The sequence below is a fragment of the Heliangelus exortis genome, chromosome 1, assembly GCF_036169615.1.
Source record: "Heliangelus exortis chromosome 1, bHelExo1.hap1, whole genome shotgun sequence".
Taxonomy (NCBI): domain Eukaryota; kingdom Metazoa; phylum Chordata; class Aves; order Apodiformes; family Trochilidae; genus Heliangelus; species Heliangelus exortis.
Window position 1 is genome coordinate 76,059,902 of NC_092422.1, and position 26,575 is coordinate 76,086,476.

At 39.7% G+C, this 26,575-nt stretch overlaps 1 protein-coding gene across 8 annotated transcripts in view; it reads left to right on the plus strand.

Moving 5' to 3' along the window:
• The first annotated feature begins 18,706 nt into the window (after positions 1 to 18,706).
• Positions 18,707 to 26,575, plus strand: part of CDKL5 (cyclin dependent kinase like 5) — a 124,541-nt gene continuing 116,672 nt past the window's right edge. For 4 of the 8 annotated variants that reach the window (XM_071749083.1, XM_071749109.1, XM_071749158.1 and 1 more), the window contains exon 1: positions 24,687 to 24,917. The gene's annotated coding sequence lies outside the window, so the exon portion shown is untranslated. Of the gene's footprint in view, positions 18,813 to 19,870; positions 20,036 to 24,686; positions 24,918 to 26,575 lie in introns of those variants that run through there. The other 4 variants (XM_071749116.1, XM_071749101.1, XM_071749125.1 and 1 more) reach the window with 4 other exon arrangements.

The following is a 26,575-nucleotide window of genomic DNA, read 5'->3' on the forward strand; positions in this document are numbered from 1 at the left end:
CCTAAGGCAAATCCTGCTACACTTCGGAAGTGTCTGCATAAAAGGGTTATTATCAAGAGAGGCCTATAAGCAACATCAAAAATAAGACAGATGATATACAAGCATTATTTCAGTCAGATGTATATTTTCTAGTGTGTTTAGTTTTATTCTCTCAGTCTCAAAAGTATGAAAATAAAATTATTTCAAAAAGACATGATGAAACAAATTAGAAATTCTCTTGAGACTTTTATACAAGAAGAGACCATATAAATGAGGCTGTTTAATGCAGGATGAATCAGGGTCAATAAATAGATTTTAATAAAGAAAAAATACATAGAATATAAGTACAGTCTTTTATTCAAAATATAAGAACATACACTATACTTGAATGTCAGAAAATACGAAGATTTAAAATAGAATAATCCATAAAACCCCTTACCACAATATAACATAGGTCTGAAGAGTCAAGAGGATGTCACAAAGGAATAAATCTGTAGAGGTCTGGCCATCTATGATGATAAGAATTGACATAATTTTTAATAGAGAGCACCCCTTCAGGTTTTTCTTGTGTAGTGGATAGCTGCCTCGTGTGAGAAATGAAATTATTTTTTTTCACCTGTAACAATTGCTTGTACTTTTTTTGCAATCAGTTGGGTTGTCATTGCCAGAGAAAAGTCATGGGACTGCATGAACATTTGATCTTAAAAAGTAAAAAAAAATCCTTTGCTCTTAAAGACCGACATATCAGTTGAACAGGATGCAGGGAAAGAGAATCATAGTTCTAATGGGAACACCAGGAATGTAAAGAAATTGAGTTGCATAAGAAGCAAGATATCAAACACCTGAAATATCACAACACAGTATTTTTCTTTCCAGTAGTTCTTTGTACTGAGTGTTGAGTTCCTATGCATTTGGCATTGACAGCTTTATTTTTATTCCTTCACTGTCTATATCTTTATTCTTGTGCTTTATTCTTGTTCAGTTGATTCTGAAGTTCTTCCAAAAATAACTTCACAGTGTAAGCTCTAGTGGAAAAATTCCCATTCCACTGAGACAGAGTGAAAACCTTTTCAAATTAAGCCCCCTGTACTTGCACGGTTGTTGGTGCAGAAGTTGATGTTCGTATCACAAGTGGAGTGCTTCTATGCGTGCAATTAAGGATCCCTGAGCTCCCCTACTGACTTTTGTGCTTTGATGGAGAATTCTTTAGCATGGGATGCTGCTGCTATCTGGAACAGCAGCAACAGTGTATACATATATCAGATATATGTATACACAATACAACACATATGGTATTTTATATATGTAAAATAAGTATAAAATTGGGGGGAACTAGGAGAGATCAGAATCGGGATTGGCTGACAGATGAAATGGAAACTGAGAAATGGAATCAGTGTGGAGTTAGTACACTGTATGACCATGTAAACTGCCATGAGATAGGATGGAATATGGCTTTGCAGTGCTAAATCTGTGCTCCACTTCTGGTGGCATTCTGTGATGTGTGCAGCCCACTGAAGGCTTTTAGCCAGTTTTTTCTGATATGGCAATCTGTATGAGTAACCAAAGCACCCTTAAACTATAACTACTCACTGGCCAGCACGATTTCCTTCACATGGGAGCTCCAGCTGGGATTTGGGCCCACTGAACCATCATTACTTTGTGTACATAAGAGTTTTGCCCACTACCTGTTTAAAGGACCCCAGCCTGTTAAAAGGAATGTGAAGAATTAGCCCTTTGGCTGCAAGCTGGTCAGAAATGTGTTGGTCTCATCAGTCTTGCCAGCCATCTGCCTGAATCTGTCTTAGTGAGACCCGAGCATGTCTGAACATAGTTTGGACATTTTTGTGCTACAAATTGTCTAATCAAGTTGAGAGGCAGCATACTGAAGGGGTCCTGGCTAAGTGAAGTGGCAGGTGTGATCCTATACCTGATATGGTCTTTCCTACCTCTGTGGAACATACAGAGTTAATTTCTGAAAGCCTTCTTTCTCAGATTAAAGATGCCAGTAGCTAAGGAAAGAAAAATTATTTACCTTCAAATAGTTCAGCTGACCTTACACATTTATCACTTTACAGGATTTCATCTTTCAATGGGGTCCATTGTTTCAACACCATTAACTCCACTTTTAGCAAAGACAATTACAGGGCATTTACTTATACACCAGAGACACATTGCTTAGATTTTTACATTCTTTTCACCTGAAATAGTTCTATCACAAAACAGTTGTTTGTCTCAAGCAAATATTTTTTCTCTCAGAGTTGTACTTAGAAGTATTCAAATGTCTTTTTATTTGTACAAGACAAAGACCGTTTGTACTACCTGTGACAAGTGAAGAGCAAGTTGGGGTAATACACTGACAAGACAGGTTACTTAGCTAATGTCAGAGCATTGCATGAACAGCCTTTGTTTGAGAACTTTTTTTACCCTCTTGTTTGGGTTAAAAATTAGCTTTCTGCCAGACCACTCTCGTAAACAAATAGCAAATTACTAATGTCCTACTTGCAACTACTTTGTCACAAGGAAAAATTTAGTTATTTTGGATTTCTAATGTTCCTCAAAGCTCTCCACTGGTCTGCAAGCACCTGCCACCAGCCCTCTGGTAGCTAGTGAACATGTATGGTCACTGAAGCTGAAGATTAAAAGAAAACAACAAACAACATTTTGTTTTTTTCATTTAGAAACTGGTGTGCTTCCACATGCAGAATAACTCCTTCTGTGCCTCTGACTTGAGTTCACAGCAAACCATTGCTGTTCATGGCACCATTGCTGTATTCATGTTATTTGCCACTGTTTTGGCCACTGCCAGCTAGCTGTGGTGATGGTCTGGTTGGGCACACCACAGCAGCAGCAGAGTTACAGTAACCTCTTAATTCATAATGTCTGACTGAAAACTGTCCCTTAAATACGTGTGTAAAATCCCACACCTAATGGAAGCATACAGGGATATTCGCACACAGAAATCATGGGGAGTGTGATCAATTTTTCTCATGGATCTGAGCCCACATTTGGGGTGTTTTATACTCCCAGCTGAAAAGAACCCACCATAGAATAGCATGTAGCTGTGATTTATCTGGTTGACTGTTCTCACCTGATCCAATGTAAATGCCTAAAGGAGGGATGCTGAAGGACAAAGAGGGAGCTGTAATGCCCAAGCAGTGCTTCTGAGATGGGAAAAGAGTAATGCCACTGGACTGTCCCCATTGATGTATCACTATTCCATCCAGTCTTGGTCACAGGAAATGCCTTTGAAGATAGAAAGTTTTCTGTTTTAGAAAGTAAAAATCTTTCTTTTTGGTGTTTGTTGATGTCAACTCAGTAATAAAACATCCTTTGCAAAATGGTTACTTAGAATTCTTTGTTGAGCCAACCTTAAGAAATTGAGGTTACAAGATGCCTCAGGCATTTGCAGAAATCACTACTGCACAGAGATGACAGAGAGAAGTGAAGGTATTTCTCTTCTTTTATAATTAAATACATGCACAGCCCTTTAATGGGCTTTTTTGTGCACAAAGACTTTTTTTGTGCACATTTTCAGTGCTTCAGTATCTTAAGGAAACAGAAAGGTGAACACTGAACCTGAAGTTTGGGCTACAAGCTCTTGTGAGATGGTTCATGTTCCAGCAGAAGTAAAAATCAGCAAACTGTGCAGAATTGAGATGAACTGGTGCTTCAGCTTTGCAACTTTGGAAAGTGTAGCACATTATAAAAAATAAGAGGTGAACTAGGACTTCAGTGAAAATAAGATACTGTATGTGGTCAAAAAGAGGCAGATATTTCAACAAAGATGCATTCACAGGGAGAACAATAAGATCCAGCCCAAATTAATTTTCTCTCCCTTGTGAGTCAGGACTGCATTAACACAGCCTCAGATAGCACTGAATCTGCATCACATGGCTCTGAACAACTCCCACATAATATCAGCCACATGAGTGGTGTTACAGGTCTTGATAACCTCACCTTCAATCTGAGTATAAGCAAATCCATAAAAAAGAAAGATTTATACATTTGTGGCTTGGTTCTTGATTGTTTGGGTTTTGGGTTTTTTCCCTTTTGCTGCATCTGAAGTGTATGTACCATGGTAGATTTCTATTTATATCAGCACTCCTGTTTTTATTAAGACACTCGATGGTTGTCTTGGATATGCTGTGTACAACAGTGTGCTGCACTCAGTCTTAGGGCTGAAGAAGTATTTCATTGTCCCTTAAATCACATGGCTAGTATGTGGGGCTTTATGGGATATTTTCACTACAAAATTGCTAACTACACCAGGCATTGATTACATATTTATTTTATGCTATCTCTGGTGCCATTTACAGAGATCCTTCACATATCCCTGTTGCCCTGAACACAGGAGGATCAAAACAGGAGGAAACAGGTCTTCTCCATAATTCCAAGCTTTTCTTTCCCAAAAGCAATTCAATAAAGCCTCCTGGCTCTATTATCTACCAGTGTTTCTTTTGGTGACCCCTTATTTTACTTGGGCTTTTCAGTTTTCATCACCTGAGTCTCAGCAGAAGACAGAGACTTACCTTTGTCTCTGTTTTTCAGTGGTGGCTCAATTTCTGAAGCCACTACTAAGCAAATGGGCTTCTTTCAACTCAGAGCATCATACTCAGCATATTCAAGTAAATCTCCAAACCTCAGACAAAGATACAGCTTGACACAGCTTTTTAGAAATACTATTATCATATAATTCAGAGTTCTTAACAACGACTTAAAAGCCATCATTGAACAGATGAAGTGGAACATCTATCATTACAGGCTGACTCTTACATGTTCAGTGTCTCCTGCACCCTTTCTTCCCTGTGTTAACATATCAGTATATTACAGAATAAAAATGCTTCATGTTTTAGCATATAACTGATTTGGGCACTTCAGTTCTTACAGGGATCAAAAATTAGAACGTGCTTCAAAAGTAAATGAAATAAAAATATTTTGGATGATATTTCTCTAACAACTTTAGACTATTCTTCTACATTGCTGTAAAATCCCATCAGAGTACAAGAAGCTAATGTGAAATGAGTGTTTCACTGGAGGTAAAGTTACTGGCTTTAGCAGTAAAGCATGAAAGACAGCACCAAAAACATACATCAGTGTAAGATATTTAAGTCAAATAGAAATAATTAGTCCTGTTACAATGCTGGAAAAAATTGCAGATGTGAAATGAAAATTTCACTCTGTTGGCAGTGTTGAACAGAAAAGAAAGCTTTAGAACTGTAATAATAATAATAATAACAACAACAAGAATAATGTCAGTAATGACAATAACAGAAGGAACTTAGGGAGCTGAAAAGGGCTTATCAAAGATACACAATTATCTAGAAACTTTTTAACTGCGTCAAAATTACAAGCAAAGATTATAATTCAAACAATCATAATGCAACTGTAGAGTAATTTTTAATTTTTTTAGATAAAGAAAAATAGCTGGGAGAATCAAATAAGCTGTCTTTAGGAGACCAGTTCTGCATAAAGGAGGCACAAATTTCAGTAGTCATTACTCTGCAGAGGTGCAGAGTCCAAAATACAAGACAATAGAAAGTGCAGAATTCTGTCGAGCAACTGCTATTTCAAAAATAATCTGGGCCAAACCTTTCACAGCTGTATTATTAAGGCAAACTGAAGCTGGATCTTCCATGAAATGAGCAATATGCCAAATGTGAATCAGGCTGATTTTGTATGCAAGGGTACTAAGCATTTTCAGTATGCTGTGTGTCATGAATCAGCAAAATGATCAAAACCAAGAAGTCCCAGGAAAGTCCATATGACACTGACATCCATGAAACAAATGAAGGTGCAAACTATGCAGACTGCAGAACTAAAGGCTTAATATGACACATGGCTTTCCAAGAGAAGGGGATCATCAAAACTAACTCAAGATTTTTGACCACCAAGTGTCCTTTCTTCTCCACATGCTGAGTTTCAGAAGGACTTTCCTTTGCTCCTGAGGGGAAGCTGAGCTCAGCTACAGTTGGGGTATATTTCAAGCTCAGTTTTTGCATTGCTCCAGAACCAAGATGATGCTGGTCCCGAGTCCTGGCTGCACGTTACTCTAAGATCACTAAATTCACTTGGGTATGATGGACTTTGCAATTGATACTGATATTGCTGCCCGTGACCTGTTATTTCAGGAGCTAGAGGTCTCTGCCAGAGGTTGCTGATTATTACACACCTAAACCTATGTAGAGTTTCCAGAAAGATTACTGTGAAGCACAGGAAAAGAGATTTTGAGTACTTCAAATTTATTCAGCTAAATATTTTCTGCCAAGTGGATCCTGAAAAATCTGGGAGCAATGCCAGTGTGGTGCTGATAGATGAATATTTCTGAGCCCTCTTGTCCTTCACTGCAGGAAAACAGAAGTGTTGTTGTATCAGGATATTTTTTTATAAGGCTCTCCTCTCTTTGTTAATTTTGTTGAGTTTACTACCATTGTGCCCTTCCCCCCAGCAGTCAAATAATGCAGTTCTAAAAATAATATCATGATTAGAGAAAGCAAATATATGGGGTTTGGAAAACAGGAAAGAGAAACCTAAAGAAAATGTTCCAAGAAAGCCAATGATTTCCATATAGACCATGCTTAAACACCAACTTTAAAGCTGAAAAATACCTTTACAAGCCTCAACACTAGCTAAATAATATGACAGTGCTCCTCTTTTCATAATATTTTGGGAGGTCTAATAATCAGTAGAAGGGTGACAGAATTGTGTTACTGTTTAACATCCACACATTACCTAAAGACCTCATGGATGATTATATTGGGTCTAATGCACAAGCCACAGGCCATTTATGGTTAATTCATATGACAAGATTTATTTCCAGATTTCACTGTTCAGGCATTCACAGAGGGTTTGCATGTTTGGGGTTTTTTTTTTGGTGGTTTGTTGTTTTTTTTTTTCCTATAGCTTTCCACCTCCTCACTGCCAATTTAGGAGCTGTTAGTCTCAGTTCATAGTAATTGTGAGAAAATTAAATTCCATCTCTTCCTGTCAGGAAAAGGAACGATAAGAAAGAGAATGGGAGAATCAACAGAAAATTCCACTTGCTAGACATCTTTTGCTGCTAGCTATTACTTTTCTAGGGGATGCCTTGCTCAGTGCAGTGCACAAAGTGCCTAGAACTTAGAACATGCACAATGTTTTATGTTTATAAATGTCCTTAAATTCAGAACTTCCAAGAAGATTGTGCTAGCACTATTCTTCCATTGTTCATCTAAATCCATAGATATGGCTCCCATGTGCAGATAGTGCCATGCAGAACTATTTAACTAATAAGCAGCCTAAAGCCCATTTTTTCCCTCACTGAATTTTCAGCTGCAGGCATATTTTTTAAAAAGAATGTGTAGGGGTTCATGCCAGGATTGTTGAATGCAAAATTCAGGCTTCTGTCTTTGCAATCTGTCTTTCCAATAGCTTTGGAGTAGCTTAAAGGTGAACAAATAATGAGCAAGAGAGACAGAGAGAGGGGGAGAGACACACACTTGAGTAGAAGCAGAGATAGATTTAGGCTAAAAAGCCATTAAGAGTTAAATGATCTGCAAAAAGGAAAGCCTCAAAATTAAATTTCACTAGATATCAAACAGGAGATTTAAGAATGGTGTGTTAGAAAAGAATCTCTTCACAAAAATGCAAATAGCAGCAAGCTGTTTTAATTATAGGCTGTAAGTATGGCATGCTGGGAGACTAGAAAAAGATGCAGAAGAAAGCAGAACCATGAAGCCTTCCCACCAGTATTTCCATGTCTTTTTCAAACAACAATAGTGTCAATTGAGCAACATTTACAGCTCCATTATGCTTTTTTTCAAGCTCATTGATAGTTTGGCACATGCATACACTGATGGGATTTCTTCTGCTTGGAGGTATCTCTTCAAGGAGGGTCTTGCAACTAAAAGGGTAAAATGCTATCTGCTTCATGAGGGTGCAGGTGCAAACATGATTCCCACTTTCCTCCTGATCTTGAGATCTGCAATCACAGCTGCCAGTGACAGGAAGATTAGATTCCACAATACAGCCCTTTGAAAAAAAGAGATGTAAGTATTCAGAGGGGGGGCGTGGAGGAGGGGGGAGCAGTACAGACCACAAGCCTTCACCAAAAGCCAAGGCAGACCTTCCTGTAAAAATACCTCATTGTAACACAGTTTAGTTATTAGTCAATAAAAATGGAGTTAATTTTCATTTTCCATACAAAGCAGTGCTTGTGGGCAAGAACAGATTATAAATAATCCACATCACCAAATATGTTCTACATAAATGTAATACAAATGCGAGCAGTTCACTGACAATTCTTGTACTTGTCACCTCTTCTCACCCAAAAAGGCACATAGATTGCAGCACAAAGTGAGCAATAATCCCATCTCTTCCATTTTCAACTGAAGAACAAGCTAAGATGGGAGCACAATCCAGCAGGACTTTGGTATTTGCACACAAAAAAGTGGCAGAACACATTATTTAGGTAGGTTTCTTTAAAGTCTGGAAATATTGTGATGATGGGTGCCAAGTAGCAAACAGTGCTCTTAAGTAACTCTTAAGTGTCCAAAGGGAAAGAGATGAACCCCCTTGGTATTTAAAAATACGTTCAAGTTTTGATGATTGCATTATGTTTAGGAAAAATACCTTGCTCGTTTCTTAAAGCATTTTTTGGTTTCCTACAGTAGATGTCACTGCAGCCCAAGATAACTAGTTCCAACGCAGTTTGAGGAAAAAGGATAGTAAATTTATCCAGGGAGTGGTCCAAATGGAAAATCGAAGCCTCATGCCTTCAGATTTTCAGCTGCACTGAGTATCAGACTTCACGTCCAAATTTTTTCTTATGCTTTTTTTTTCTTGGTGGGGATCAAACACAAGAAACTATTTGCTCTCATGGCTGGATGCAGCTGAAAACGTATCAAGGAAGCCAATCTGGGATAATCATTGTTTTGAACCAAAACCAGCTTTCATGCTCTTCATATTGCTTTGAGGACTCAAATCAGAACCTTCTCTCTGAGCCAGACTCCAATCAGATCCTTAGTCCCACATATACATTACTCTGATCAAGATTTGAACTTTTCCCTCTGCATTTCCTGCTATAACTTGAAAGCAAAATGTCTACCAGATCAGTTTTTCATTTTTCTGGCCAAGTGTACATGATGGCTTGTCTGTTTATATAGTAAAACAAAATGCTGTTTTTAACCAGTGTTAAAGGATTTTACATAAAACAATACATCTTCAGACTTCAGGCAGCCGAAAATATTTGAAAGTAATATGTTTATTACATTGAAAGAAAAATTTTAAAATATTCCTGGAAATGCCTGTATGTCAAACATGAAAGGACTGAAGCCAAAAAAGGAAAATAACAGGATGTGTGTGAGAAGAACATTAGAAATTGAGGAGGGTTCTACAAGATTAAAACCACTCTTTCTGCAAGCTCATGCACAGTTAAAGAAATGCAGTTGCTAACAAAGTCATCAGAATTTAGTTAGACCGTACAAACTCCTCCTCTCTTAGTCATTCCTAGAAAACAAAGCCGAACCACAGCCTGCAAGCCTAACAACCAAATCCCTTCTCAGAAACAGGAAGGAGAAAGCTTATCTTGGAAACAGGCTTTGCAGCTTCAGGCTCTTTCGTAGACATAATGACCGAAACACTAAAACAAGTCAAGAGCACCTTGTTGAGCTTGCAAGATTTGAGCCCAACAGACCCTTCACCAGCACAGAAGAGAGCAGAACCTCCTTTACCTGAGGAACCCGAGTTGCTGAGTTATTACAGGGAGTGAGCACTGCCTATGAGCGAGATGGATCCTGTCCCCCAGCTTTGCAGTGCAAGTAAAAACACACACTTTGAATTTCACAGGAGCCAAGGCTGCCTGCTGGGAACATTAGGAGGAACTTGCTCAGCCCATGGGCGTTCTGTGCTCACGCAGGGAAGCTCCCTTTTGATCTCTGGGCATGGTTTTATGGAGTGCTCTCGATTAGAAACCCAAACTCCAGCTGATAGAAGCATAGAGAAACAGTAAGGCTCACATCCAGGGGGGAAAAAAAAAAAGTGTTCGCTTCCAAGAAAAGCTCGCACTGAAAGAAGTTTTCATGGCTGCTGCTAATTTGCAGAAGCAGCTGGAGAAACAGGGCACTACCTAAGACAGAAACCAAGACCATTAGCAAGCAGCAGAGCCCTCCAGTGCAGGCTGCTGAAATAAACCTGGTCTCATCAAAAGCCAAGTTGCATTCAAGCTCAAGTCTACATTAAGCACTAGTATGGACATCATCCAGCAAGATTTGCCTAATGTGATGAAGCAGAAAGATCTAAAATTGTTTAGGACTGACACTGTTAACATCTATGCCTTTTCTCAGCTAAATCAATCACCTGCTGTTTTACAAAATATGGTTTCTATCAGTCCTTTCACCAGCCTAATGAGCACATTGAACAGGAGAGAGTAGGAATCAGTGTTCATTTCCCTCTGCTCTCCCAGAGGAAAGCCCACACATCTGAGTAACTATTTGCAGATGATGTCTGAAAAGAGTGTTTTGAGGGACTATGCTTCAAAGCCACTTCCTACTGAGATGGCTAAATGGAATTTAGGACTGTTATTTTGCACTCCAAATTTGAAAATTTTCTCTTACCTTACACTACATCTTCCTTTCTTGCTGCTTCTACCTGTCTTGCTTCACACCTTCAAATTTCACTCCTACACATTTCTTTCCTCCCACTCTCTTTGTCTCTGTAAAAAAAACTTGTCATCCATGACTTCTTCATATGTCACTCCCATCAGCCTCATCAATTCCTGGATCTTTTTGTTTCTCTGCCCTCTCTTCCAGAGCTTTGTCTTCCATGCATTTCTCCCACCAGTTTTGTTTGGGTTCAGCTCTCTCTGCCTATGCTTCTCTCTGGCTGTCTCTAACACTCTTTCTCCATTTCTATGTTGAATACAATCCTTTTCCACTTCCCTCCACCATTTTCTGCTGTCTGCTCACCACCATGCAATTCTCCTCGGCACTGACCTTTGATTTAACCCAAGGCATTCTTTTATTTTTACCATATCCCACGTAAGTCTTTGATGATCCATCCAATCCCTTTGCTGAAGAGTTCTATGACTCGTTTCTGTGTTCAGGCAGCACTCCTCTTTGAGCTCATACTATATCAAAGGTTACTGTCTTTCACTGATTTTTATCAGCCATAATCTCAGATCTCAGGTACTGTGTTCCTTCTTTCTGAACAATGACCATGTATCTTTCAGCTGCATAAAGTCTTCATCTCCCTCATGTTTTGTTACTCAGTCTTTCCACAACTTCCAGGTCATCAGTATTTATCAGTATTTGCAGGTCCTCTCTTTCTTCTTTCCTTTTGCCTTCTGTCCCAATTACTGTTGTTCATTTTCTACCTGCTTCATTCTTCGCTTTTTTGTCTCTTTCCTACTCCAAAACAGCTTGCTCTGAGTCAAGCTGTCTTTCTCAACTACAAGTTTTTTCATCCATCTTTACTTCTTCCAGTTTCCTAGTTAAGTAATTCTCCATTCTCCAGTTGGAGAACATCTGTTATATCAAGTAGGCTTTTCTTACCCTGAATCATCCTCCCTCATACCCTGCCCCAGCATCTCTTTCACTCTCCACATTGGGATCTCACCAGCGTCTTCTACATTAAGATATCTGTTTTCCATTGCTTTCATTTCTGTAACTAGGTTCATTCTTGCAGTTTTAAGAGTTTCTCTTTCCCAGCTCCTCCATTTACCTCAGTTCTTCCATCCCAAGCAAACTGTTATTCAATCTTCCTTCAGTTCTCATGCTGCCACCAAAAACATTCTTACTCTGATTTCCTTTTCTCACCAGCTACAGACTACTCTGCTCCTCTTTCCCATCACCAAGCTCATTAAACATACCTCCTCCCCAGTGTCATTCAAGAACCTCTGTAAACTTGCCTTCTCCCTTTAAACACATAATCCAATCTTACTTATATCTCCCAGTGGTTTTAAACTAGACCAAAGCTAAAAAATAATAATCCAGCATTGAAACATTGTCCTCCTTTAGTTTCCATTACTTTCTCTTTTTTTGTTTTGTTTTTCCTCTGTGCATCTGTCCATTACCACTTCATGCCATCTGGAGTTCTTTCAAGACCCACCTCCAGCATTTATGATGATCTAACCCTGTGATGATTTAGTTATTACTTTGAATATTCATCTCTTCACTCTACATCAGCCTGGCTTTATTCAAAGGAAAAAATCTGGCTCAAATTTGTTCTTCAGGGACATGACCCAAGAACAGTATGTTTAAAACAACACTTTGAGTTGTATCTCCTTTGCAGTCACCATGACAAATCTCATCTAGCTTGCCACTGATCTGTGCTTTCCACCTCCATCTTTTATCTCGTAGCCAAATTATGCCATGATTCTAACAAGACTTTCTTCTAACATTTCTAGTAGAAGGCTTTTTGCATTCATCTGCATACTAAAAACTAATCCAAATTTTCATTATGCTACAGATCGATTGCTGCAACATCTGTTTACTTACCCTTGCCCTTAATAATTCACCAGCATTCAGTGAGATGGTAAGTTCTACATCTTCCTCTCTTACATTCCTTTCTTTGTTCTCCCCATCTTTATAACACCACTGCACACTGTCTTAATTTTCAAGTCCATTTACAATTTATCCCCACCACATCTCATCTGCTTGTTTAAATTCCACATATGCACATCCATGTTACCTCCTATACTGCTTATGCTTTTGCTGAATTTCTCATAAACATCAATAAAACCACTTCAGTGTTTTCCTTACAAATCTCTATTTGAAATTCACCTCTACTACAATACTACAGATTTGTCTAAGTCTAGAAAACTGTCTGTCATGCTGTGTGAACTACCTCATCCTTCCCCAAGACTCTCTGAACTGCTACCCCTTGAATTATAAAGTTTTTAGGGCAGGGATCATCTTGTGTTTGTATGATACCTGATCCACCTACGCAAGGATTTTGTCCAAAAGTAGGACTCTTTAGGTTCAGTAGCAATGATAAAAAAAGTTAAAATATGTAGAAATTAGTAATATCTCAAGTGTGTTTATATTGTTGTGCAGCCCCTTTCACACTGGTATATTTAAAATAATTTAGAACATAGTTTGCTGTACGTCAGGTTACAAAAAATATACACATATTTTCCCTTGTTAAAATACAGTGAAACCAAGTTATGAATTTTATTATTGAAGATAACACTTAGTGGGACACTGGCGGCCTAGATTCAGTATTTCTTTTATTATGGTTTCATACATAAAGTTTTGGGATCCTGTATACAGATGCTAAATGTAACAGCATGGGGTCTGCATTAGGCTTGGCTTAGTAGGACGGTTCACAAACTCCTAATTCTTTTAGAGAGGAAGGGTGATTCTTCTTCCCTATAGAAACCTGTTATCTTAGAAAATAGGTCAAAAAAACCCCAAGTGTGGGATGCTGATGGTATATATGAAAACAATAGTAACTAAGTAAAGTTTCAATGCAACAAAGAGAGAAAAGAGCAAGAGGGAGAAGTCAGACAGAGAAGGAAAATAGAGCATTTAAATCTAATGAGGGGCATACTTGGAGAAACTTGACAGAAAGTTAAAAATGCTCTGAAAACAACACTGATTTTAAGAAAATCTACGGAGTAAAAACCTATGAGCTATCCTATTTAATCTGTTCTTATTCTGCCATCATAGCTAGGGACATCAGAGCTCCATGGGGGAAAAAAGTGGAGAAAGACAATGTGATTTGTGAGGCTACAATGATATATATGTTAGTACCAATATTCCGAGATGAGCTGAGGACTGCAGTGTTGCTGAGTCTAGACATCCAGGAATTGCCCTCAGAGCTTAAGACACAGACTATGGAAGCAGAAAGCCACCCTGCAATCATGTCACCTCACCTGCTGCCTTGTTTCATCCAAATGCTGACATAAAACTATGAATTATGCTCAAGGATGAAATACCTCTTGGGCAAAGCTACCTACATGCACACTGAAGGTGCCTATTACACAAAGTAAGGCATAGTAGGATGAATGAAATCCATTATTATGGAAATAAAGATGTACAGTTCTTTGAAACATCAGATACCAGAAATCAGATTGTCACACAGTAATACGAAAAAAAATATTTTTAACTTTCTTATGTGTACTATTTTTTTTTTGCTACGGTGAAGCTAAAAAAACCAAACTGAATTTATAATAATAAAAGAAGAGCAGGACTGTTTTTACTTTGTTAAGTATTTAATTGGAAAATACAACGCAAACTACCACTTCAACTCACATGACATTTTCACCAAGTATCAGCACTGTTATAGGCACAATAAATTACAGTTAAAAAGTGGACTGAGTTCAGAGTATCTAAACAAATTAAATGTTAACTCAATTATTCATTTTTGCCTCTGCAAGTCAAAGCAGTCACATCCTGATCTTGCAGGTTATAATTAGGCTGAGTCCTGGCTCTGTAAAAGCAGAATGTGTATCTTGCAATCTACCCACACTTGTTTAGGAAGCCAGAAGAAAGGGCAGTGGTAATGCAAAAGAGGAGAAAACAGCAGGTGGCTAAGCAGCACAGAAAACCTATTTTTAAACTGAGAGGGAGAGAGTAGGTAAGCTCTAGATCTCTGGTACTTTTCCTAGCCTAAAAAGATGTATTTAAATGAGACAGTAAAACTACTTCTTACAGACCAAGTACTGTTTCTTCTGTTACTCTCCCCCCTCCACCAAGGGCTTTGGTTTAGAAGTGTTAGGCAGACCAGCCAGCAGTTTTGTGGTGGGGGTGCTCAGGAAACTCTCCTCCCTATTGAATGCCCACAAACACTCACACCAGGCAAGTGGAGTGAACCACTTGCTATTTGGGTGAAGGACGGTTGCAGCACCCACCAAATGAAAGAGGAAAAAACTGGTTTGCACAGAACTTGCATAGAAATGATTGCACAGGGAAAAATGAAGAAATAAAGCCATAACTCTTTGATCATGAGCCTAATATTAAAAATTAAATTACCCCATTCAAGAGCAATAGGCGGAAGTTACACATTTCAAATACACATTTTAGGAGAAGCTTTTTAAAAGGATGTTGGTGCAGTTATAGCAAGCTCTACCACCTGAGAATTGTCAGCCTTTATGGCACATATTAAATATGCAATGCTTTATAGGAAAATAATTATAAAATTCTTTTTAAATTACTGCTTGCTTAGCTGAAAGCTTGGCTCTTGGGAAACCAGCAGCCAGTTTGTTGAGAATAATAATAAAACCAGCACCACTCCCTTTTTGTTGCATTGTTTCCTCAAGACCCTAGGAGAGAAACAGAATCTATTCACTTCTTCATGGTTTTTGTTTCTTCTGTATGTAATGAAATGTCACTCCAAGAAAGAATAAATGAATAATCTGCTCCTATCCATATGCCAATTCCTGCACTTTTCAGCTAGGCAAACCTCGCATTGATGTCTCCCTGTTTAAAGGCTCTTCTAAAATGCTGTGATAATATCTTGCCATTTGTATTTACACTTACACCTGTCTAAGCTGTATGGATAAAGCTATTTACTCAATATCCTCTTGCCATCCTCTTCCGATGATGCTTACATCGAATTGATTCCTACTTGGCTCTTAGTTTCAGTGGCTTGCTAAGGATGCAGTGGGTAAGTAGTTCTTTCCTCCCAAGACTGTATTACACTGGTAAGCCATCAAACCAAGTAGCTGCCTGTACACCTCGCTGGTACAATGACTCACAGGCACTCCTAGAAAAGACACGTGTAGGACTTGGAATTTCACACCGTTTCCAGCAGAACAGATCAGACTGCTCTGATCTGCACTGGAGGACCAGCCTGACACAGAGGCAGATAGTTCATGGGACCAAAAAAAGAAGCCAAGACAACCCGGCTGCTTCCTTCAACTGCTTGCCTCTGGCATGTATCACTCCAAAACCTCCTTAGGAATCCCTGGAAAAAAATACTTAGGTGGGACAAACTTGGGCATTTCCCCTCCTTTCCAAGGGAAAGGTGTCTAAAATGGTATCGGATTATGAATGAGACCTGCTGCTTATTTGTAGTCAGCCATATATGCTTGTTACCTGGCAAACAATATTTTCTTCTATATTTTATTTTAGTGACTTGGGGTAGCCTAGTCTAGCTCCTCAGAATAAAATCTCTATTACACACTACAATGTGTTTGCCAGAAAAAAAGGGCTTGACCTCCACATGGCCTGACTTCACATTAGAAAATTTCATCTTTTTTAGTTGAGTGAAATCAGCCTTAAACTCTTAGACACAGTAAAGAAAAACCTGCTTACTCTAACATTTCTATCACAACTAAAAAATCAGGAAGAAAAATATTATAACAAACACTGAAAAAACTCAGAAGATGAGTGAGCTATGATGTTTGATTTCAGGCATGAAAATTATGGACTGCTATCTTTATCAAAGCAAAACTCAAGATTAAGTTTTATTTTAAAGTGTTCTATCATCTCTATCCCATATCATATTGCCAAAAAAAAAAAAAACCAAAAGAAATGAGATCTCAGAAAAAATATTAAATAGGCCATGTTAGTGTGTAAAACTGGTTACTTGTGAGAAGGACTGTAAGAGAAGGAAATTGATTTTGTGTAGGTTCTAACAAAAAATCTACAATTCTCTGCTCTGGTTTTGCCACAGCAGAGGCTCTGTCTGTGTCTTCTCACAAAAATTTAGCATGTACTACATCACTTACAATCTGGCCTCATCTTAAAATGACAAGATACACTGCTAGGAAAAAAAAAGTTTAATTGCTAGCATATGTTACTGGAAATTCATTTAGCTATTTTTACCCATTAGAGCATCACCCAGAAATTTATCTTAATTTTTAACTTGTAGCATCACTGCTTTCTATCCTGGAATCAGTCACAGACATGGGGTATAATTAAAGACCACAAATGCCATTGACATTATCTGGTATAGCAACACTGATAGCCCATTTTTTACCCTTTACACAACAGCATCACATCTTGAAGTCCAAGTTATCATCACAGCTATGGATGATGAGATGTACCCTTGACACAACATATATGGGAAGATCCACATATAAACTGGGAGTTTTGGCAAGTGTTCAAGCATCAAAGTTTCAGAAGATCAGTTTCACTGCCTGCTGTGAATCATAAGTCAGGTCTTTTAGATGTTACACTAGAAATCCTCTGGACCCTGCCTTCTGAACTACAAAGCTCCAAGTCTTTGACTACCCTGGCAAGCACCAAGGCCTAACACAAGACCTGTAGGGTGCAATAGCTATCTCCAAGCTATACGTGTTTCAGGAATTCCTAGTGCTTGACTAGTTCAGCTTGAGTCCCACTGAGTGCTCATTCGTGACTGGAATGCATTAGGTGCACTCCTGGAGCATCTCTGCTTCAGCCAAAAGGGATCTACTTCATGCACTCCAACACCACTCCACACTGAATCAAAGCTCTATAAGCAGAGATGGTGACAGCATTTACTTCGTAAGTGCATCCTTCATCCAAACTAAAACACCTAAGTGCCCCAAGGCTGATGAAGCAGCCTGTGTGAGGAAAAAAAAATAAAAATCAGGATCCTGTTATTCATGCACTTCTTCACATTAAGTTCTGTTATCTGTCTGCAAAGATTTTTTGAATCTAAATAAAGATACTTTTGGTTAGTGTTAGATTAATAATACTCAACCATAGCTGAGTCCTATGGCATGTTACATCCAGTGGGCTTCATAATAACATCTTTCTATTTTAAATAATCATTGAAGTGTACGAAGAAAATGGGAGCTGCTTTCAAGCATCTATAACTTGCAGAACTGCTTTTTGCCATGATACATCTGATATTCGATGTTTGCCTGAGAGCAGCAGCTAAAGTGGTTTTAGTTTTTAACAGTATTCTTAAATCTGTGTGAGCAAAGCTGGAAACCACATGCCTTACATGTGCCAGCAACAGAATCCACAAGTCGGGATTATGGTTCTGTACAGGTTGGAGCGATGTTCCGAGTGACATTTGCACCGTTTCAGGAGCTGATCCGAGGACAACGTTAAAAACGGAGATAGCGGTTTTTAACATCCCCGCTCACCATCCCTCCAGCAGCAGCAGTGCCTAAGGCCTTCCTCCTCCCGCCCCCGCTCCCGTTCCGCACACGGGTGACCGACGGCCCTGCCTGCCGGGGGCGTGGACCAGCTTCCATGCCAAAAAAAAAAAAAAAAAAAAAAAACCTAAAAAAAATGTAAATAAATTAAAAAAAAAAAAGGAGATAGGGGGAAAGGCCAACTGCTAGGCGAATTCCACACCGTACCCCTCAACGAGAAGTCACTATCTGACCCCCCTTGCCCTGTCCAGGGCCATCCCTCACGACCCTGCCCTGCTGCCGGAGGCTGACGCCTTCACCTCCACCTGCCTGCGCTGCCCGCGGCGGAGGTGTCACTCGTGACTGCTGCCGCCTCTCCTACAGACCGACCTCGCCTCGGCTACCGCCCGCAGCCGCCGCCGCAGCCGCCGCTTCTCCCCCGCCGCGACCCCCAGGGCCGCCGCCCGCAGCCCTGCGCCCGTTGCTCGGCAGCTGCGAGTCAACCGAACGCGCCGCGAGGACGGGCGTTCCCGGGGCGTGGGGCGGTGCCAGAGGGGGGAAAGGGGACGGACCACGCGTAGCTCCTATTGGTCGGTGGGTGTGTGGGCGGGGCCTGGGGCCGCATCGCTTCTTTACTACTGGTGGAAGGCGGTGTCAGTACGGGCCCTGGGGGCGGGACCAGGCAGCCAGTGGTGTCGGTTGAGCGCCCAGCTAGGGAGGGGCGGCGGCGGCGGGCAGGGGAGCGGAGTGAGGGGGCGGCGGCGGCGAGCGAGTGAGGGCGGGAGGCAGGGAGGCGGCGAGTGCTGCCGGGTGTAACGAGAGCAGCGGCAGCGCCGGAGCGGAGGTAGGGGAGCTGCGCCCGGGGGAAGCGAACGCTGGGAGGTCGTCCCTTGCCCTCCGCCGCCCTCACCTGTCACCTCCCGGCTGCCGGGCTCTTGATGCTGCTGCGGCGGGGCAGCCCCTTCCCTCGGCTCCGTTCCTTCTCCGCCACCCCCGGCCGGCCGCGCCGCTCGCACCCCCGGTGCCATTGGGCGGCCGCCGCCCACCCTCTCTCTTACCCTCCTCCTCCTCCCCCCATCCCATTCCATCCCATCCCACCGGCAGCCGTTTCCTGGCGCGACCGCCGCGGGCGTGGGGCCGGTGGGTGTCCCCGCCGACGGGCAGCCCCGCGTTCTGCAGCCCAGGTGTGGCGGGGGCCGAGGCTCCGGTGGCTGGCGGGGTCTGGCGAAGGCGCGGTGTCCCCTTGCAGCCACTCTCGGGAGGGGGCAGAGCCCGAGGGCGCGGCCTCTCCTCGGCCCCGGTGGTCGTGGTTTCGCTGAGGTTCCCCGGGAGGTGGAGGGGGGGGGGGCCGCCGCCGCCGCCGCCTGTGGGATTCCGCCTGTGGGATTCCGCCCATGTTCCCTGTCCAGCTCTCCCCTCTTCCTCCCTGATCCCCTCCTCTGTCTACATGGAAGGGCTTGTTCCTTTTCCTAAAAAGATACTCCCTAGGTTGTGAGGATTTGGTGGAAGGAGTATTTCTCTGTCTTTCTTTTGTGTTTTTGTTGGCTTTTTTTTTTTTTTTATTTTAAAAATAATTTTTATTTTAAAATCCTTCACACTGTTGCTGGGCTTGTGCGTTTTCTATGCCAATTATGAGAAAGCATTCTAGCTATCAGGTAGGTAGGTGGTGATGAAGAGCGTGAGAGGGGACAACACCCAGGAGAGAAGGCAGTTCCTCATTTCGAGCCGCTAGGAAGAAGAGGGATGCCGGGATTCCCACTGCTGGGCTATTCCTTGCTTCTGCTCTCAGGTTTCATCTTTCATATTGGTCGGTGAGGAGGGAAAACCCGGTTGCTGTCCTCGGGCTTGAGCTTATGGAAGGGGAAAAGGATTATTTTCAAGCAGGGTTTTGTGTGTTTGCAGCAAAGCCGCTTCCTGGGTTGGAGGAGCAAGAAGCTGTGTTGGATAAGGATCCATTCTCTTTGGTGTATGTGAGGGCTCTGCGTGCTGTTGCTGAATTACTCCAGCTTCGCTCTCGGAGATCCTCCTCCTGCCTGCATCGTGTACCGCCAACCATCGCTGCGGCAGGTAGCTGTCTGAAACAGCAACAGCCTGAAACTGCCATAGTGAAATTGTCATGCAAATTCCTCTGCACGGTGCCTTGGGGAGGGAAACTGGTGCCTGACCTCTACTCGGTAGACACTTGAAGATGGTAATATGTTAGTCTGCAGTCGTATCTGGAGGAGTTCTTATTTATTGCAAATGCAGAGTGACTTAGCGAAGCTTCGGAACGTCTCAGGCTGTGAGAGAATACAAAGCAGAGGAGCGCTAGGAAAATCCATTGGCATAATGATAGATGCAGAGCATGAATGGCCTTCAGGGTCTGCAGTATTGCAGGAGGGAAGTTTTAAATTATCCTGTTAGTTTCTTCTGTTGTCCTCATGCCTCTGCCGTTTTTTGAGAGGTGTTGAGCACCTCTGGCTTCCGGTATCATGAGTGATCAAGTTATATATTGCCAGCTGATAACTGTTTCTTAGCTAGTGCAATCTACAATTCCCACTTCATTTTACTATTTATGAAAGTTTGTAATTACTGTTAGTTTTGTTGGGTTTTTTTCCAGATCTCAGTGTAAGGGTGTGAAAACTAACATTTTGCATAGTCTGTTTGGTTTGCCTAGAACGACAGGATATTTAAGATTTTTCTTGTCTTAGTGTGTGTGATGATTTAACAGCAAAATGATCTGTAACTGAAAAAAGAAGATGAAGCAAGCTTTTTTGAAACATATCTGCCTGTAGTAGCAACACGAAGCACCATTTTTGATAGGAGGATTGAAGAATGGAAGTGTTGGCTTTTTCTGTTGTACAGACTTGAATTCTACCTCTAGTGGTTTGAGTGTTAAAGAGTGCTCTCATTTGGCTCATTTGGCAATAAGTAGGAAAATTTCCCCCTTTGTACTTCGGGCAAGGTGTTCCACAAGGAGAGGGCACTCTGCTTAAAGAAGCCTCTGCATTGAATAACTCTCAGTAGTATGGCCTTGATTCCCAGTGTTTATTTAAAATTTAAGTATTTAAGGCTTATATTAAACGAGTATCAAAATCTTTGTTGTCATGTTTCAACCTTTAGATTTTTCGGGCGTACGGAAAGACTGGATGATACTATGAATGAAAGACCACAGTTTATAAGAAAGGGGAGAAACCTAAGGCTACAGCAAGCAAGTGCTATACCATATTTTGGAACTAGATGTTTTGAATTAATTTCAGCCAGTGCTCAGAGCTGCAGTTGAAAGTAGTCCTCATTATGCAAAAATACACACTTAAAAAAAAACCTTGCATTACACCTGCTTTTTAGCTTCAATTGAAGGGTGACATTGTTGACAATGAATCTAATATATAATCTGTTGTTGGTTTAGGTTAAAGATTTTTTTTTTTAATGTTTTAAACTTGAACTTTATAGAAGCTGAAACTAGAAATAAATTTTGATTCCTTTTGTCTGATTTAAAATGCGAGTTGTAAAGAACCTGTTAGTTTTGTACCTGATTTGTTCTGGCTTACATTTCAAAACTTGAAGTGTTAAACATGGAAATTGCAGGTTGATTTTAATGTTCTCGTAGATCCTTTCAGTTTAATTTAATAATGAGGAAAAAATACCCTTTGATATTAAAATACTGAAACATTTACTTTAGCCCTGTGGATTCCATAAACCTTTTTAACTGTTGAAATAGTTATAGGAAAATGTATATAAAAAATGCTTGATATATAGAGAACTTCTTTTTATAGTCTGTTGGAAACTACTATTGGAGCATTGGTATAGTTAACTATAGTGCCCATGTGGTTTGACACTAGCAGTGGCTATTTCTGTTTTTGTATAGAGCAGGACTGTGTGAGTGGGAGGAGAGCTAAGACTGCAAGTACTAGGTGGAATAAGAGAATAATTTCTGTATGCAGAAAACACCCTCTCTCTATGTATAATGAAAAGCCAGTTCAGTGTTGTTGTAAAAATAGCTATTTGTAATACTGACTACGTATGGATGCTCTTGAAAACTGTTCGCATATAAGCATTAGCTTTCTTTCTCTTAAACACAAAACACTTGTCAGTAGAAATCTGGAAAGAAGAAAAAAAACGACCTGCAGTTATACTAGGTATTAAACTCTGGATAAGATGAATTCTTATAAATAAGAATATTCTTGAGCTTATATGCTTACTCTGACCAGAGCGTGAACATGGGGTATGAAACCATAATGTGAGAGAGACCCTGAAAAATGTGTTGACACGGAGGATGAATAAAGTAATTGTGAACTGTATGTTCATCATGTGAAAGGAACAGTAACAGCTTACATTTGTCATAACTTCTGTTTGAGAATTTTAAATAATTTTAGCAGTACTCCTGAGCTAAACCGGCAACTCTAGATTTTTGTTTTTATTTTGACATCAGAACATCAAGGCATGAGAATGATCAGTGACTTGCTGTCTCTAAAGAATGTATGTAATATAATGAGTAATAGAGCTTATTTCCTGGTTCCAAGTTCTGTGGTCTAACTGTAATACTTTGGTATCTAGATGGAGATTTGTCTCTGGTAATATAAGCTTTCCGCATCAGAAGCAGTAAGAATTAAATTCATTCTATAAATTAAAATAGCATTATAACAATACATAAGTAAACTGAGGAAATCGGTGTTACATCAGCCCTCTTGCCAAGTCTGTGCAGTTTCATAATATTAGACATGGATGAAGGAAAAGTGTTAAACTTTGGGATGCTCACAATACTAATGTATTCAGCTTTTAAAAATAAGCTTTTTTATTTAGAATGTGATAATGTCTCTGTCACTGTTAAATAAGATGTTTTAGCAGTGCAAAAATGTGTTAAATTTATTTTTTCTTGTGATTTTATTGAGGTATTTAAAAGGTTCTGCATATCTTAAGCTGTTGCTATAGAAATATTGCAATTTTTTTCTCACTTCTCTGAAGCAACCAAGAATTTCATAGGAATAGGCTAGCCTTCAGAGAACCTCCCATGCCTTTTTTCTTTCTGAAAAATAACTTTCAGAAAATAATGTATGGGATCTTGAATAGAGTTCTGCCACTCTAGTCATATGAAGAGTGACACAAAAATTATGTTTAGTTGCTGTGAAGTCAAAATAATCTGCAGTTGTATCTTAAAATGAGGAAAATGTGTATGGAATACATAGGTAGCTATAGTTAATGTGTGATGACTTTCTTTAATACTCATTTGTGATACTGAAGGGTTTACATCTCCAGAAGCTTTTAATTCTATCTTTAGTGTAATTAGACTTATTTTATTATCATTACTTAAGAAGTGTATGTGTTCAGTTAGGCTTCAAGTTTGTATTCCTAATCTATGCTGCTTGAACCTTTTAGTATCTCAATTGCTCATTGTTTTGAAAATCAGTATTTTAGTTGGTGTGTTTTTAAACAATGAGGTAACTTAATATACCACTTATGCTTATTTGGAAAAAGAAGGTAATCTTGCTCTGGGTGGCATTCACAAGAAAGCTTTGCCTGACAGTGTTTTCAAATAGGGAAGAGGAGAAAGCCCCCAAACAAAAAACCCCCCAAATTTTTCCTCTGGAAAAAAACCAAACTAAACCAAAACCAACCAACCAAATAAAACCCAATAAAAAACATAGTGTGAAATCAGTTCTTAACTGAATCCTCATTATTCCATCCACACAGAGCTCTGTGATTGTGGTGAATTGCATCATTGTCACTGTTAGCCTTTGCTTACAGAGGACTGTAGAAGTACAGCTGTTAATGGTAACACACTGCTTTATTCAGCTGAAGGAATGGCAGAATGTGTCTGTAAGGTTCAGTAGAATCAAATATTTATTCAACTATTTATTATAAACAATAATCATTGGAGCTTGAATATGAAAACAAAGCCTTTTTTACCCTCTCCGTCACTTCTCTTCATAATTAGGAGTCAGTGTTTGAAAGTCTTCATGTCTTATAGGAATCCTTTGTTTCTTAGTGACTTCACGGAAATGCAATGATTTATTTGTAAGGGAGAAATTGTATTTGGCTGAGTTTTTTTGAACTATATTTTGGTACATCTCATCATCTTACAACTAATTTTGAAGCCTTTATGTTTGATGGGGGAAACCGTTAGTTTTCAAAATTGTAGAAGTTATAATCTTGGAGTGGATTTTTTTAAGTTCCTACTGAATTGATAATTATAATTAATAATTATTTGGGGTAACCATGGTGTAGGATCACTTGGGAAATCTTCAGTACATTTAGTTTACTTTAAGTCAGCTTAGTGCTTATGAAGTGAGCAGCTACTTATTCTTCTGTAAAGTCCAGCTTATTCCCCTATGAAGCAGCTGAATAGCTACTTGAATGTCCCATCAGTTCAGTGCTTTACAGGTGCATCCCTTTCTGATCTTGAGGAGATAATTTTTCTGTTTGACCTGTATGTGATAAACTGGGTGACATTTTAACTTGTTACAACAATCTGATGTCATGGACAAAAAATAACTGCCAGATAGTAACCTTTTTAAGCTGTTTACCAGCAAGTGGGACTTTGTACTTTTATGTTTATCTTTAAAGCATAGAAAGTTTTGAATTAAACTTGAAAACACAGTAAATTTGTGTTTATAAGCTTCCTACTTGTTGCTAGATTTCCTAATCTTCAGAAGGTCATATTTATTTTGGGTGTAATTCATATCATGCAAGCTGTGTGATGTTTGCCTGTGTGTACATTAGCACCGTGGTAGATTCTGGTAGAGCAGAAGGTCCAGTGTGTCCTCAGTGCTGCGGACTCATGATGGGAGGTGGAATGCAGTGCTCATTTTCTCCCCTCTCCCTTTTCATCTGGATAACATGTCCAGATGATGGCAAAGAGGACAGACAGTGTGTTCTGATGGGAGTCCTGTAGTGGATATGCTTCAAAAGCTTGCTGGAATAATTTGGATATTACTCTATGCAGCCTCTTCAAAAATTTTCATTATGTCTGGTAAGAGTGGCTTGCATGATGCAGCGTATCGTGTTAATTGCTGGTTCATCAGAGCAGTTTTCCATGTAGAAATGGAATGTAGTTGGATTGTACCACATCTTCCAAAATGGTGGGGTTTTTAATAGGTAGAATTCTTGGCTGTTATATGAAATATTAATAGCAAAACTGAGGTGCATGGAAGGTCGAGGTATGTCATAGCTCTTCATAAACTCTTCTTTTTAGAGGTATTATACTTGGTCTAAATTCCTGTTTACCTGCTGTGTTCAGTAGAAACTTTACAGTAGCTGAAAACAAATCCCAAGAAAATTTTCTTCTGTTTTTTTATTTTGAACACTTAGCAGCATTTTGTTTGTTTCCTGGAGTCACTTAAGCCCTCTCTACAAATATTGGTACACATTTAATAAGTTAACATGAGTTTAACTTCAGTTGAATTGCTTATGCAGAAATGTTTGCAGGACAGGGACTATCTAGTTTTTATGTAAACCCCTTCAGAGGTGAAGGAATCTTAAAACTGTCAAAACATGCAGCACCACATATAGTATACGAAACTATTTTAATCTTATGTTTTAACTGATATTTCAAATTCATGTAGTTCAATATAGGTGGTAGACATGCTGGCAGTCTGTGTGTTCTGTGTTGCTAGAACATACTTTTGGGATGCAAAATAGGGTATAGGTATAGATTTACAGTGACTTGTAACAAGTTTACTTTTTGTTATGTACCATTTGAGATAAAAAATATTTTTATTTGATTACGTGTTCCTTACATATGGAACTATTAATCCAAAAGTTGAAGCTATTTGTTAGACAAAGACTAGGAAATTATCATAGAAGTGACAATACATGTTACTAATTTCAATTGTGAACCCCAGAATGCACACTATTTTTACTATGTCCTTTAAAAATTGTAAGATGGATATTCACTGGTGTGATGGTGTATACATTAATAAATCCTCCTGTTTTAATAGAATTGCTTAGGGTACTTTGAAGTGATAATTGATATATGAGGGATGGAAGAAGGACTTCAGGAGATTGTCTAGTTTTGAGCTTCTGCTCAAAAAAATATTTTCCTAAAAATATATTTATCCTTTTCTTTTATTTTTCCCCCTCTCTATGCTCAACTTATTTTAATGACACAGCTGCATTATCTTCTTTTGAGCACTAGAAAAGACAATTACGGCTAAAAGGAACAAAGGTCTTCTGTGCAAGCAGCTGGGTTTTTTTCTGTTTTTGACTCTGATCCCCCACTCCTTTTAATGTTTCTGCTCTTCATCTGCCTCATCCACAGTGTTGCCATCTGGTTGTTTGCATAACCTCTGGAAAAAAGGCTTCCAGTCTTCCCTGTCTGGCTTCTCAGACAAAGATGGATTTGCACTATCCCCAATATCACCACTCCAGACATGCACATGCACTTATGCTGTTATGTACATACATATGTAAGTTTTAAAAAAGCCAAAAGAAACCCCCCAAATCCCTCACCTTAACAAATCCGTGTATGAAAACACCTACAATGAATCTGTGCTTGCTTCAGAAGTTTCATGCTTAAAAAACTTGAATCTACCTTATGGACCTCTTCACGCTTTCCTGATCCATCTGTTCATCCAGCACAGCTTCTTTATTCCTTCACACAATCTTAGGCTGCTGAAATGCAAGACGCCT